Source organism: Schistocerca nitens, chromosome 5, assembly GCF_023898315.1.
Source record: "Schistocerca nitens isolate TAMUIC-IGC-003100 chromosome 5, iqSchNite1.1, whole genome shotgun sequence".
Taxonomy (NCBI): Eukaryota; Metazoa; Arthropoda; class Insecta; order Orthoptera; family Acrididae; genus Schistocerca; species Schistocerca nitens.
The window spans coordinates 404178787-404191865 of NC_064618.1; the positions used below are offsets into that span (position 1 = coordinate 404178787).

The 13079-nt window shown below is 41.4% G+C and overlaps 1 protein-coding gene across 1 annotated transcript in view; it reads right to left on the reverse strand.

Annotated features, from left to right (window-relative positions):
* Nucleotides 1-13079, reverse strand: part of LOC126259847 (uncharacterized) — a 695000-nt gene that overhangs the window by 142926 nt on the left and 538995 nt on the right. The gene's annotated exons all lie outside the window — the stretch shown is intronic.

The following is a 13079-nucleotide window of genomic DNA, read 5'->3' on the forward strand; positions in this document are numbered from 1 at the left end:
CGCAGATCGCTATACGTGAATCCCATCGAACTTTTATGAGACACAGTAGAGAGGACAAATCAAGCCCTGCACCGGCAACACTTTCGCAATTATGGACGGCTCCAGAGGAATCATGGCTCAATATTTCTGCAGCGGACTAGCAACTACTTGTTGAGTCCATACCACGTTGATTTACTGCACTGCACCGGGCAAAAGGAGATCCGAAGGTATCATACGGCCTTTTTCGCGTCCGTGCACATTTTCTCCCACTGCAATGTGTTAAACGGCGTTCTCGCATGTTAATGATTGTTTTTCTACTCTCATGCCAAAATCACGATATTCCCGCTGTTTATTCCCAATTATATTATCACTTTATGTCTAACCAATCAGTGCTCGTCACTGAAAAATGAACACAGCTTAAAAGCTGCGTTAGTCAACAAAATTGTTCGTAAGTCGATAGTCACTTTTTACACTTATGAAACGCTTCTCTCAGAAATGGCACAGAGAAGTGCTGTGGTGAAAATTCCAAACTTGGACGCCTTTCACAGTATATCCCGGCTCGTAAAATTCTTCAGCTTCATCGTGCTCCCGACCAGTCGAATTTATGATTTTTTGTAAGAATATTAGTAAAATGTAAATGTTTTTTCGTCTTACGTCTGTTGGGGAAATTACGTTCCAGTCATTTCCAACCTACCTGATTTCCAGCTACAACACTTAAATGTAATTGGATAGACAATATTCACTCAGTGAAATACGTAAACTACCTGCAGCAGCTATCATCATCATCATCTGCTTCTCGAGGTTTCAATGCTGTATTCAAAATAGTATGTCTAAGTCCGGGAAGGCCAAATTTATGGTTGCGGCAAATCGATTGCTCAAGGGTAGTCTTTTATGACGTGGTTGCGTGACAGCTAGGAGTACAACTAAGCACGTGTTCTTAGGTTCAACATATTCAGAAACGCTGCTATCTTGGCGTGGTAGTTACACACCCGTGTAGGCACGTTCTGGACTCTACAAAAGAAACGACTGCGACTTTCTGTGTTCAAGTGTCTGTACCTTCCAACATGAAGCTGCTCACTATCGTATTGTTCCTGGGTAAGTTGCTTGAGTATTATTTACCAGCTATTATTGCGCCGAAGCTTTGATGTAGCGACTAAAGGATTATTCTGAGAACTGAGAGCGACAGGGTCAAGTGATTAGCAGTGATGCACGTAGAGAAACATACGAATGTTAAGGATAACTATCTTTGACTTTATAAACTGTTAGTACCGATGCCACTCAAATTTTAATAAGTACACCAACTGACGGTGTAAAGCTTGTGAGCAATTATAACCACAAAAATCCAACCAAATAAAAAGAAACTGTTTATAGTTTAGACATACGTGTAACTACTGTCAATTAATATTTACATCGATATTAAAAAAAATATGTAGGAACAACTCTTAGAGGATGACGAAGGAGGAAATACAAAACGTTTTACAGCTGCGAAATCCATCAGGTACATTCGATAAACAACAATAGCCAAATTTTAAATGTGTAAGCAGACAAGGGATCGAATTTGTACTCTTGCACTTGGGAGACAGCGTTTTTGATTTGAGGAATGTGAATACAATTTAGAGCTCGAACTGCCCATAAAGTTTCACATCGTCGAGTCTCAATGGAGGTGCTCGTGCCATTTACACAGGGCAACATCATTTTCTCCTAGAGAACCTGATCTAGCATCCGTGGAAATGTAGTTAGCTAATGACACTTTAATACGGTCAGTTTACTTGTCAGGTATGTCTTGGAGGTAAGGAATGTGTCCTAGAGCTTTAGTCTATCACGGATGATCAATACCGTGTACCATAATTACTTCAAAAAATTCCAATAAACACTTTCTTCATTCATTTTACTTGTAATGAAAATTATCTGATCGAACTGAGGCGATTTGTAGGGCGAAAATAATAATCTAGAGTGGCAACCCTGGTAAGAACAGACTTAAATTGACATAGCCTTTTCACAAAGACGCAGAAATCTGGTGAAATCGAATGAATATATAGAATAATCACTGTAACTTGAATTGTTTTTTGTCGATCCGTGTTTGCGTAAAATAATATGTGATTGTGCGTCCGCGTTGATGCAGGTACTTTTTTTTATTTAATTCTTCAAACCAGTTTCGGTGAAGTACGGCCATCTGCATTGGGTTCCTTTACTCCAAAACTTGGAAAATTAACATAATTCCATTACATTAAGAAAAAGCGATAGTGTGTGTTACACTGTTTCGTTCCAGATACAAGAGCAAATAATCTTTAGAGTATCTTTTTACTTTACAGTAATTGCACATTTCTGTGTTTGTCGTGGTTTTTTGGCATACAGCATGTCATCTGCAAGAGACATGAGAGGCTGTCAGTAACAAATATGAACCTACAAACATCTGCACTACGAGACATGGAATTTGCGAATTTATTGTGAGGTAGTTTCGGTAAACATTAGTTTGTAGGATATGCTATCGCATACTCGCATTAGTTGGACGACTTAAGCTGCTTCGAAAATCACCGAGAAAGCTTAACATTCACTTTGTCAGTAATTCAGATAATACGATATCTTGTTGTTAACTTGTGTCGCAAGATGTATCACGCATAGCGAGAATTTTGAAAGTTGTAGTGGGAATTCTGTTGCGTTCCGATCTACAGGCATAGGTCAGTGTGTGTATGCTTTTTCTGGGGGCGGGTGGGGGTGGGGGTGGGGGGGAGGGGAAGGGAGAAATAAGCATGTGTCTTATGTGTGTGTATGACGTTTCTGTTCTGCGGCGAGTGTTAGTCCTCTTGACGCAGTAAAGAATGTGTTGTTGCAAAATTTTGTATGTTCATTTATTACGGTTTTATCTTCCACTGCAGCCTTTTGAATGTAGCAGTTTTCTTCTAATGTTTGTCAACGGGGTAAGCTGTTGCTTTGGTTTAGAATGTATATATCAATTTCGATATTTGTGGAGTGTTGGTTTTAATTCATTAAGTGTTCTCCGGAAGTGGAATTTCAGGAGCATTAGCCTTGGAGAGGTGATTCCTGAGCAACGTTGCTAAAAAACTACTCAGAAAACAAAGAGAACATCACTGTACTACGCCAAAGCATCATAGGCAGTCAAAAGCTGAACGAAGCCAAAATTAGCATAAGGAGAGCTATGCGTGAGGCGTTCATCGAATTTGAAAGTGAGGTTCTATCTACCGATCGGACAGAAAATGCTAGGAAGTTTTAGCCATAGTTAAATCAATAAACGGATCAAAGTCATCTATTTAGACACTGTACCATCATAATGGAATCGCAACGATAACAGAGGGAAGGCCGAAATACTATATTGTTTATTAAAAATTGTTTCACAGGAGAAGAGTAGTGTACCGCTGTTTCTATTTTAAATCGTCGCAAGTACGTCAAAATGACAGATATAAAAATGAATGACTTTAAGTTAGATGAATAACTGAAATAATTCCACAGAGGAAAGCTCTCTCAACCAGACATGATACCTATGCGATTCTACGTAAAGTATAAGCAAGATAATTGTGCAGGTCACAAGAGGAACGAAGCATTCCTAGGAACTGGGAAAAAGCGCAGGTCATTCCCGTTTTCGAAAAGAGAATTCGAACAGGCGCACTAAACGTCAATATGTTTTGGAAATTAAGAACATTTTTTACGTTCTCCTATACTAACGTGTCTAGAGACCAAAACTCCCCTCTGGACGAATCAACATGAATTTCGCAAAGAACGATTGTATGAAACCCAGCTTGTTCTGTTCTTACACGAGATTATGAAGGCAGTAGATAATGGTGCCCAGGTGGGCGCCATGTTCCTTGACTTCCAGACTGTGTTCAAAACAGTTCCGCATTGTCGTCTAACGTATAAAATGTGACCATACGGAATATTAGATCAGCTGTGTGGATTAAAGAGTTCCCAACAAACAGACGTCAGCATATGATTCTCAATAGAGAGGAATCTTCATGTATAAAAGTAACTTTCGATGTTGCCTAGCAGAGTGCTATAGGAGCATTTCTACAACAAGTTTATAAATGACCTAGCGGGTAACGTGGGAAGAAATATGAGGCTTTATGCGGATGATGCTGTTGTGTAAAGAAAATACTGTAGCGAAATGGAGGAAAATACGCGGAGGATTGACGCCTTGTGCAGGCACTGGTATTAGATCCATAACATAAACAAATAGTGCGTATTGTGGATAAATAAGCAGAAAGACCCATTACTGTATGTGGATAAATAGACAGAAAGACTCACTATTTTATGATTATACGATTTCAGAGAAATTAGTGGGAGCAGTCGCATCCTTGAAATGTCTAACAGCATGCGTAGGGGGCAGTTTAAAGCGGAACAGCCATACAAAACTAATCAGAATCTGGGCAAATCCCACACTGAGGCTCATTGAAGGAATCCTCAGGAAGTGTAGATCATCCACACAGGATGGAACTTATAAAACCCTCATTCGATCATTACTGAATATTGCATCTCGGTCTCCGATCCGCACCAGATTGATAGAGGAAATACAGAATGGTTTAAATTGGAAAGAACACTCAGAGAATGTTTTGGTGAAGGAGGACCAGAGACTGCGTTTTGTTGGCAGAATACTTACAAGATGCAACAGGTCCAGTAAAGAGACTACCTACACTAGGCATGTCTGTCCTCTTTTGGAGTACTGCTGCACGGTGTGGGATCCTTACCACATAGGATTAACGGTGTGTATCGCGAAAATTGAAAGAAGGGCAGCACGTTTTGTACTATCAACAAATTGGGGAGAGAGTGTCACAGGCATAATACAGGATTTGGGGCAGACATCATTAAAACAAAGGCGTTTCTCGTTGCAGTGGGATCTTACCAACAAATATTAATCACCAACTTTCCCTTCAGAATTCGAAAATATTTTGTTGACACCGACCTACATAGGGAGAAATTATCATCATAATAAAAATAAGAGCACTCAGAGCTCGCATGGAAAAATACAGGCGTTCGTTTTTTCCTCGCGCTGTGCTAGAGTGGAATAACAGAGAATCGTTATGAAGGTGGTTCGGTGAACCCTCTGCCAGACATTTAAGTGTGATTTGCAGAGTAGCCATGAAGATGTAGATGCAGCGTTCATAAAAGAAAGATAGCCCCAATTTTAATGGTATTTTATAACAGTTTAATTTATAAACTACCATACATCAAACTGAAGGTCAACTATATAGCTTTTCTTAAAAATGTTTAGCATGTGCACCTTTAGGTATACGGCACATACACAAACTAAAATCGATTTCTTCCCACAATTTAGTAAACAAGTCTGTAGTAACGGAAGCAGTAGCCTCTTCAGGTGTGTGTCTCAATTCTGACAAACCATTAGGTAGGGACGGAAGTAGACACGATCTTGTACAAAGTCCCAAAGCAAAAAATCGCATGATGTGCTATCGGGTGAACGTAGTGGCAGACGAAAAAGAGCTCTGTCGTATCGACCTTTACAGCCAGTCCAAGGGCCACGAAATTCGACATTCAGCCACTTTCGTACAAAGCGGTGCTAGTGGCGGGAGACCACACCCTGTTGCTAAATAAAATTTTCAGTTTCATCTCCTAACTGAGGAAAGAACCCTTCTTCCAACTTATCGAGATTTGCCAACCCCGAAACGTTAGCTTCAACGAAAAAGATTGCTCCGTACCCTTGATATCGTGCAAGTTCATGATGGTATACTGACCTCTAGACACGGTTATTATGGGTATTTACTTTCTTCCTTAGATGAAAAGCTGCCTCATCACTGAACACCACACGATCAAGAAAGACTACTTTCCATTGCAGCACTTTATTTGTAAAGCTGTAACGTACACCGCAGTCATCTGGCTTTAAAGCATGTACCAACTGTAACAGGTATGGACGCATGTGTAAACTTTTTTCAAAACCTTCCGCAGTACCGTCATTGGCAACTAAACTTCAACACTCGCTTTCCGAACAGACTTCTTAGGACTACGAAGATAAGGTGTTCTGAGACGGTCAACATCCTCTTCAGACGTTTTTGGTCACCCCGTGCTTTTCCCTTTACACACACATCTGGTGGTTTCGAACTGACTATACAGTCGGCGGAAGATTTTGCCACATGGAGGTTCACAGTCAAACTTTTAACGAAAATCAAATTTGAGCTGAAATTACAGATTCACTCTTAGGAAAGGCAGCACAAAACGCTTTAGGCTCAAGACTCGCCATTTTGCATATGTGGCGTATGTGGCACTGCAAGCGGCACAGCAACAAAGCAGTACTCGCGCGTGCGCGTATCTAAAAGTGATTGAGTTACTCCACAGCTATGACCTTCAACCAAAATCCTACAACACTTACTGTTGATACTATTAAAATTTATAGCTGGGACATTCTTTTAAGGATACCCTGTACAGACGAGCCAAAGAAGAGCAGCGCGTTTCGTCACATGTACGTTTAGAGAGCGCGAAAGCGCCTTGGAGATGGTCGTTTATCTTCAGTGATAGCCGCGTAGAGGGGTTGTTGCGACTCACGAAGCGATTTACTGTTAAAATTCCAATAGCTTACATTCAAAGAACAGCCAACGAATATATGGTTTCGTCGTAGGTGTTCCTCGTGAAAATATCATGAAGTCAAAATTAGAAACATTCGAACGCACACCGAGGCTTGACAGCAATCGTTCTTCCCTCGCAGCGTTCGTGACTGGGACAGGAAAACGGGGAGGGGAAGTGCGAAGCGACAGTGTACATTAAGTACCCTCCTCCACTCGCCAGAATATAGGTTGCAGTGTATATTTGTAGACGTTGATGTTTGATTGGAAGATCTATACTTTGCTTAACCTGAAGCGAACATTTCTACTATGACTACTATCAGTACTTAAATAGTCACTGTTTATTGTAATGTTTCAGACGAACTGTAATAACTGTGCTGGTAATTAAAACTCACCTAGTATTTTAGACGAATGGAGAAAACCTCTACTTCAATAATAGCCCTTTTGTACCTTTATACGCGTCGAACCGGCGTGATGCATAAGAAATCCCGAGTAAAGTTAGCGCTGGGTAGCCCACTACAAAAGTCATCGGCAAGGTAAACGCAGCTTTAACTGTTAACAATTGAACGTGCTGACTGCGTTGGAGCGACAAGCCCCTTTTCTAACTCACTGTTTTGAAATGTATTTTCTTGTGCGAAAAGGCACAACTAAACCTCTGGTAGTTTCTTTCTAGCAGTGGTCCACCAATCTCATGGTAAGTATTTGTTCATGAAACCTACATTACTGAGTTATATTACCTGTTCAGTTACTGCACATAGTTTCCATCGGAAGCACTGGGAGGTTGTAGTTTTTGAACTGTTAGACGTGATTCAGCTTTCTGTTAACTGATGGCAGACGGTTGGTACAACAGTGGAGGCTTCTTTACGTTGCAGGGTGCATGGTGCTGGCCGTTTCCTCCGAGAACGAGGTGGAAGGGAACGAAGAGCGGAGGCCGACGTGGTTCGAGAGGGAGGAGTGGATCAACAAGCCCGAGTGGCACTACGAGTCGCTGTGCCACAGCGAGGTGTGCACCAGCATCTGGGAGCCGGTGTGCGGCTGCACCTGCGACGGCATCTACTGCCGCACCTTCGAGAACGAGTGCTACCTGCGCGTCTACAACTGCCGCAACACGCCGGGTACGTCTGTGCCCACGCGAATTGCGAGCGAGCCTACGATTTTACGGTCACTTGCCTCAAAAGCAGTTACATATTTGTGCAACAGCCTGCAGATTTGAGCTTTTGTCATCAGTCTTGCGACAGCTCTGATGTGACCCATCAAGAATTTCTCTCCTGTGAAAAAGCCCTGAGGCGTTAGCGAATGTGGTTAAGGAGGGGCATGTGGTCAGCACACCGCTCTCGCCCGGCCATTGTCAGTTTTCGTGACAGGTGCCGCTGCATCTCATTGAGGCAGCACATCAGTTGGCCTCACAAGGGCTGAGTGCGCCCCACTTATCAACAGCACTCGGCAGATCCGGACAGTGACGCAGCCAAGTGATTGCCAAACCCGACCGCATTTAACTTTAGTGATCCGATGGGAACCTGTGTTAGCACTGCCCCAAGGCCGTTGGCTCGTGTTCAGTGTTTCCAGCGTATAATATGTTCTTACTAGGCAGTTGCAGTGTTAGCGATTTTTTTGTTACTGTAATCACCGATCAGATGGCACTCTAGAGATCTGTCTATGTACCCTGTGATTTGATTCTACTGGCAGTGACTGAGCCGTTTAGAGGTGAACAGCGCCTGCAGTATCATTCTAGGGTACAACTATGCAACAACAACAAATATGTACTCCTGTTGAACAGCTTCAGCGCCGGCCGGAGCGGCCAAGCGGTTCTAGACGCTACAGTCTGGAACCGCGCGACCGCTACGGTCGCAGGTTCGAATCCTGCCTCGTGCATGGACGTGTGTGATGTCCTTCGGTTAGTTAAATTTAAGTAGTTCTAAGTTCTAGGGGACTGATGACTCCAGATGTTAAGTCCCATAGTGCTCAGAGCCATTTGAACCATTTAGGGGACTGAGAATCCACATTTCGCGAACTAGAAGTCCATTCACCCTCAACGTCTGACTGTATGGTGTGCAATGTCCAGTCATGGAATATTCCTTGATGGCTTGGTGACTACCGAACGGACGTGAAGGTTTTGGAAGATGATTTCATCCCCATTATCCAAAGTGACCCTTATTTCGACAAGATGTGGTTCACACAACACAGAGCTCGAACCCGTCGAAGCAGGAAAGCGTTAGATGTCCTGGAGGAGCACTTTGGAGACTGCATTCTGGCTCTGGGATACCCAAAGGCCACTGGAATGAGCCTCGATTGGCCGCCATATTTTCCAGATGCGAAAACATGCGACTCCTTTTCGTGGGGCTATATTAAAGAAAAGTTGTACAGCAATAACCCCAAAACCATCGCTGTGCTAAAAAACAGCCCTTCAGGAGGTCATCGACAACATCGATGTTCCGACGCTTCAGCGGGTCATGCCGAATTTCGCTGTTCGTCTGCATCACATCATCGCCAAAGATGGCTGGCATATCGAACATGTCATAACCTAAATCCGAATATCTGTAGTGACGTTTACATGTTGAATAAAGTTTGTGCACGTTGTAGTTTGTAACGAATTTACTGTTTTTCGTATAGTTGAATAATTGTCACACTGTATATTATGAGCTCAGTACACTCTTAATTCCATTCAACAATAATTCCTCCTCACTTTCACTGAGGATAGCAATGACATCAGAGAATCTTGTTACTAACATTCTTTCAGCCTGAATTTCAATCCTGCTCGTGACCCTCTTTTTATATCTCTCAATGCCTGTTAGATTTGAGATTGAACAGTATTGAACAAATACTATCCCACTGTCTCCGACCTTTTTAATTAGACCACTTAGTTCTCCGGCTTCCATTCTTATAGCTCGTTTTTTACATGGTGAACATGAAATCCATCGATAAAAATTTTTACGAATATTTTCTGAGTATTTTGTTAAAAGAGGTTCGTGGTCTTCGGTGGATCGTTACAGAATAATTTCATTCCTTTTACTTACTCACCGTCTTTTGTCTCTGTACCCGTATTTCACTGAAAATACCCACACTACAATACAAATGTCGACGGACGCGCTGGGTCTCGAGTGGACACAAATGTGTTCCACTGACTCATGGTACTCGCTACTGCCAACAGCAATGGCGACTTCGCTCTTCGGCCTCAAACTGCATTGAATACTGCTTGGTACTGCATCGGATTTGTTTTTCCTGCATGTTATTTGTACACAGTGACATACAGCATAGAATTGGCCTGTGTGCACCTCTTGTGTGGGTTCACTTATAGCGACGACGACCACATCACAGTACTTCTGGATCTGTACATTGATGCCTGCGATTGCATACTGTAGGATTTATCACTATTGTGAAGATGTTTTTTCACAGAAACAATGTTAACTGCGGTAACAAACCGAATCAATGGTAATTGCGTTATTACCTCGAAACGAGCCACTGCTGACAACAACTCTTTAATCCGAAAGAACTCAGAAACTATCTCTGAACAACCTGCTGACAAAGTGTTGTTAAGGAATCATTCTGATTTAGTGAAAACGTGGAAAAGGTAGAGGAGGAGGACGGCCAGACACGTTTCTTCGGGGACCAGTCCAGTTCCTTAAACAGTGATCAATCTATGAGCAATTCTTTAATTAGAGTCCGCACAGGATATGGTGGCCGATACGCAGTGACCAATTTTCATCCAAACCAGTGGCCGAGTTCATTCATTCGTTTGGTAGGGGAGACTGACAACGTTTGCCCCTTTAAGCCAGTGGGCGACGAACTGCTTCGGTAGTATCGAGGCGCATGCCCTGCAGTATTTCACAAAACAGTTTTACAGAAACTATTCGGTAAGAAAATTTCATTTTTACGTTGCTTATAGCTTCATATGTCAGCTTCATGATGACGTACTCACCGTTTAGGTAATTGTCATAGTTATTGTGATACTTGCATTTAAGTAATTCAGAAAAGTTTGCAATGAAAAGTAGGGGTCGCTATGACTTTGCGTTTGGTGCATATAACATAATATGTTGCTACGTATGAAATTTAGCTAAATATTGAATTTTTCTTTAGACCTGGGGGAGGTCACTGTCACCAGTCTCGAGAAACTCTATCTGATGTAGCACACTCATTTGAGATCGCGCTTGCAGGCGACAAAGACAGAGTGAAATATCCACAACATTCCTTATCTTTTATGTTTGAGATATTGAAATGATATTTTGGCAAATGATAATAAACAAAGTGTATTTTTTCATATGGCTACTTGCAAAATTTCATTATCTACCATGTTATTCCACTATCTACAGACTTTTTTGATGAAAGAATAAATTTTTAACGCCAACCAGTAGCTGGTGAAACGAGAAGTGCTGTGGGTTTTGGAACAGCATTAGTGAAGACATTAGACATTTATTTTTGTACTGAGGATGCAATTTTTCCTTAGTTATTGACCTTACTTTTCCTCAGTTCCTCCCTTCATTACCTTAACAAACCACAATTTTAGAACGAGGTGACGTTGTCTAAACCCCACTGTATTTTGGCAAAAGAAACACATTTTAACGTAGCAGTAAGAGAAATAAAGCTTTTACTCAAAATTCACCTCTCTGAAAGTTACAAATGGTTAAAAACCCAAGCGAAAATTGTGGGGTCCAGCCCACTCGTCTTATATACGGTGCCTAAAGGATGCTGCGTTCTCGGAATGCTATGAAACAGTTCAAGCTAATAACATTAATAGTTTTGTTTCAATAAAGCAGATTTGACAATACTTAACTTTGAATTTATGACAAACAATCAAAGTCCTTTGTTGTATACAAGGTTCACGTAAACAAATAATGTGGATCACACGTCACTGCTATCATAGTGCTCTCTGCTAGTACTGTGCTAATATTGTCCTGGTCTGCGAGTTCCAGTCTGGTACTGTCTGGCTGAGACTGGCAGAATGGCCCTTATATTCGCTTCAGCTAGAGGGTGATCTAAATCTTACATCTACATTTATACTCCGCAAGCCACCCAACGGTGTGTGGCGGAGGGCACTTTACGTGCCACTGTCATTACCTGAGGTGACGTCGTCGTGGGGCGCTTGTCAGCGCACCATTGGCCGGCATTGTCTCACTGCCTTCTCTTCTCTTGCGTTTTTCATCTTCGTTCTGGTGCGTGTGTTTATGCCAGAACAAAAATAAATCTCTGCCTCTGTTGCATTTTCAGCAGAATTCTTTTTTAGTGGCTAACCAGAGAAGAGGTGACAGTAGATCATTTTCAATGATAACCTTGTGGGTGTGGAGTTATTGTGGCTTCACTTAATATTTACAAAAATGTGCGTGTAGGCTTCAGTTTAGGATGGTACTTCCCCTCCGGCGCTCAGCATTTCCCCTACTGCGCCTGTCCGCAATCCCCACCACTACTGCTCTCCTCACACATGTTTTGCGACTGCACATCTACTGTCCACATTATTCTGTGCACGTTCTATACTTAGAATTGGCATGGTCATCAAAAGCAACTCTTAAGATAGCATACAGTGAGCGACAGAGACATGGAAAACTTTCCCTAGTTATTTGTGAAGTTTTATTTTCGTCAGTCGATTATCTTCTGAATTTCAGTCGTTCATATCACTCACAAGAAACATTGCTAGAGACAGAAATAGAAAAAATAGAAACAAATTACAGTCGCCATAAACAGAGCACTGTTTCTAAAGATATGTCATGGTTTATCACTATATCAGAACAGAAACGTTTGGCACGAGCCACCACAGAAGAATTCTGAAGACTGAATGGGTAGATCAGATAACTATTGACAAGATACTGAATAAAACTGTAGAAAAAAGAAATTTATGGCACAGATTGACTAAAAGAAGGGGCCAGTTGATAGCACACATGATTATGATGAGAATGGAAATCAGATAATTGCAAAGAGAGGCCATATATCTAACATGACAAGAAGCAGTCAGAGCGAAATACAATATTTCGTCTGCGACGAAATTTAGCTTGTGAAGTACTGTGCGAATGTCTCATAATGAAGCAGTAAATACTTGTAATGTTTTCGATGATGATTACGTAGTAGCAGTGATAGTTTTATTCATACCTAAATCTCTTTTACATAAATGTATTATATTTCAGTTTAAAAGCAACAAAAATAAAGTAATTCACATATACAGACATTTACAGACTTATAGGTCTAATATGAAACGATGGGACAGGTAATCGGCTGTGGCCTTTTATATGAACCACAATTGCTTAAAATAAATTAGGAAAACCATGGTAAACCTAAATCAAGATGGCTGGATGAAGACTGGATCTTCCAACCTCACAAATACCAGGCCACTCTGTTTAAAACAGTGCTACCTCAATCGGTTTACCCCTGGCATACAATCCGGTTTATACATATGTTATTTAATAATGAAAAGACTAATGCTACACTGTTCATTCATTTCTTACTCCCAGTCACTTCACACACTATACAGAGAAACAAAATACCAATTTTCAAGAATTTAGCTTTAAAAAATAATTTCACAATGAAAGATTTCGTAAAACATTTCATCCCTATTTCAGCCTCTTAGGGGTTGAATTTCCAAGAACAGTGAAACAA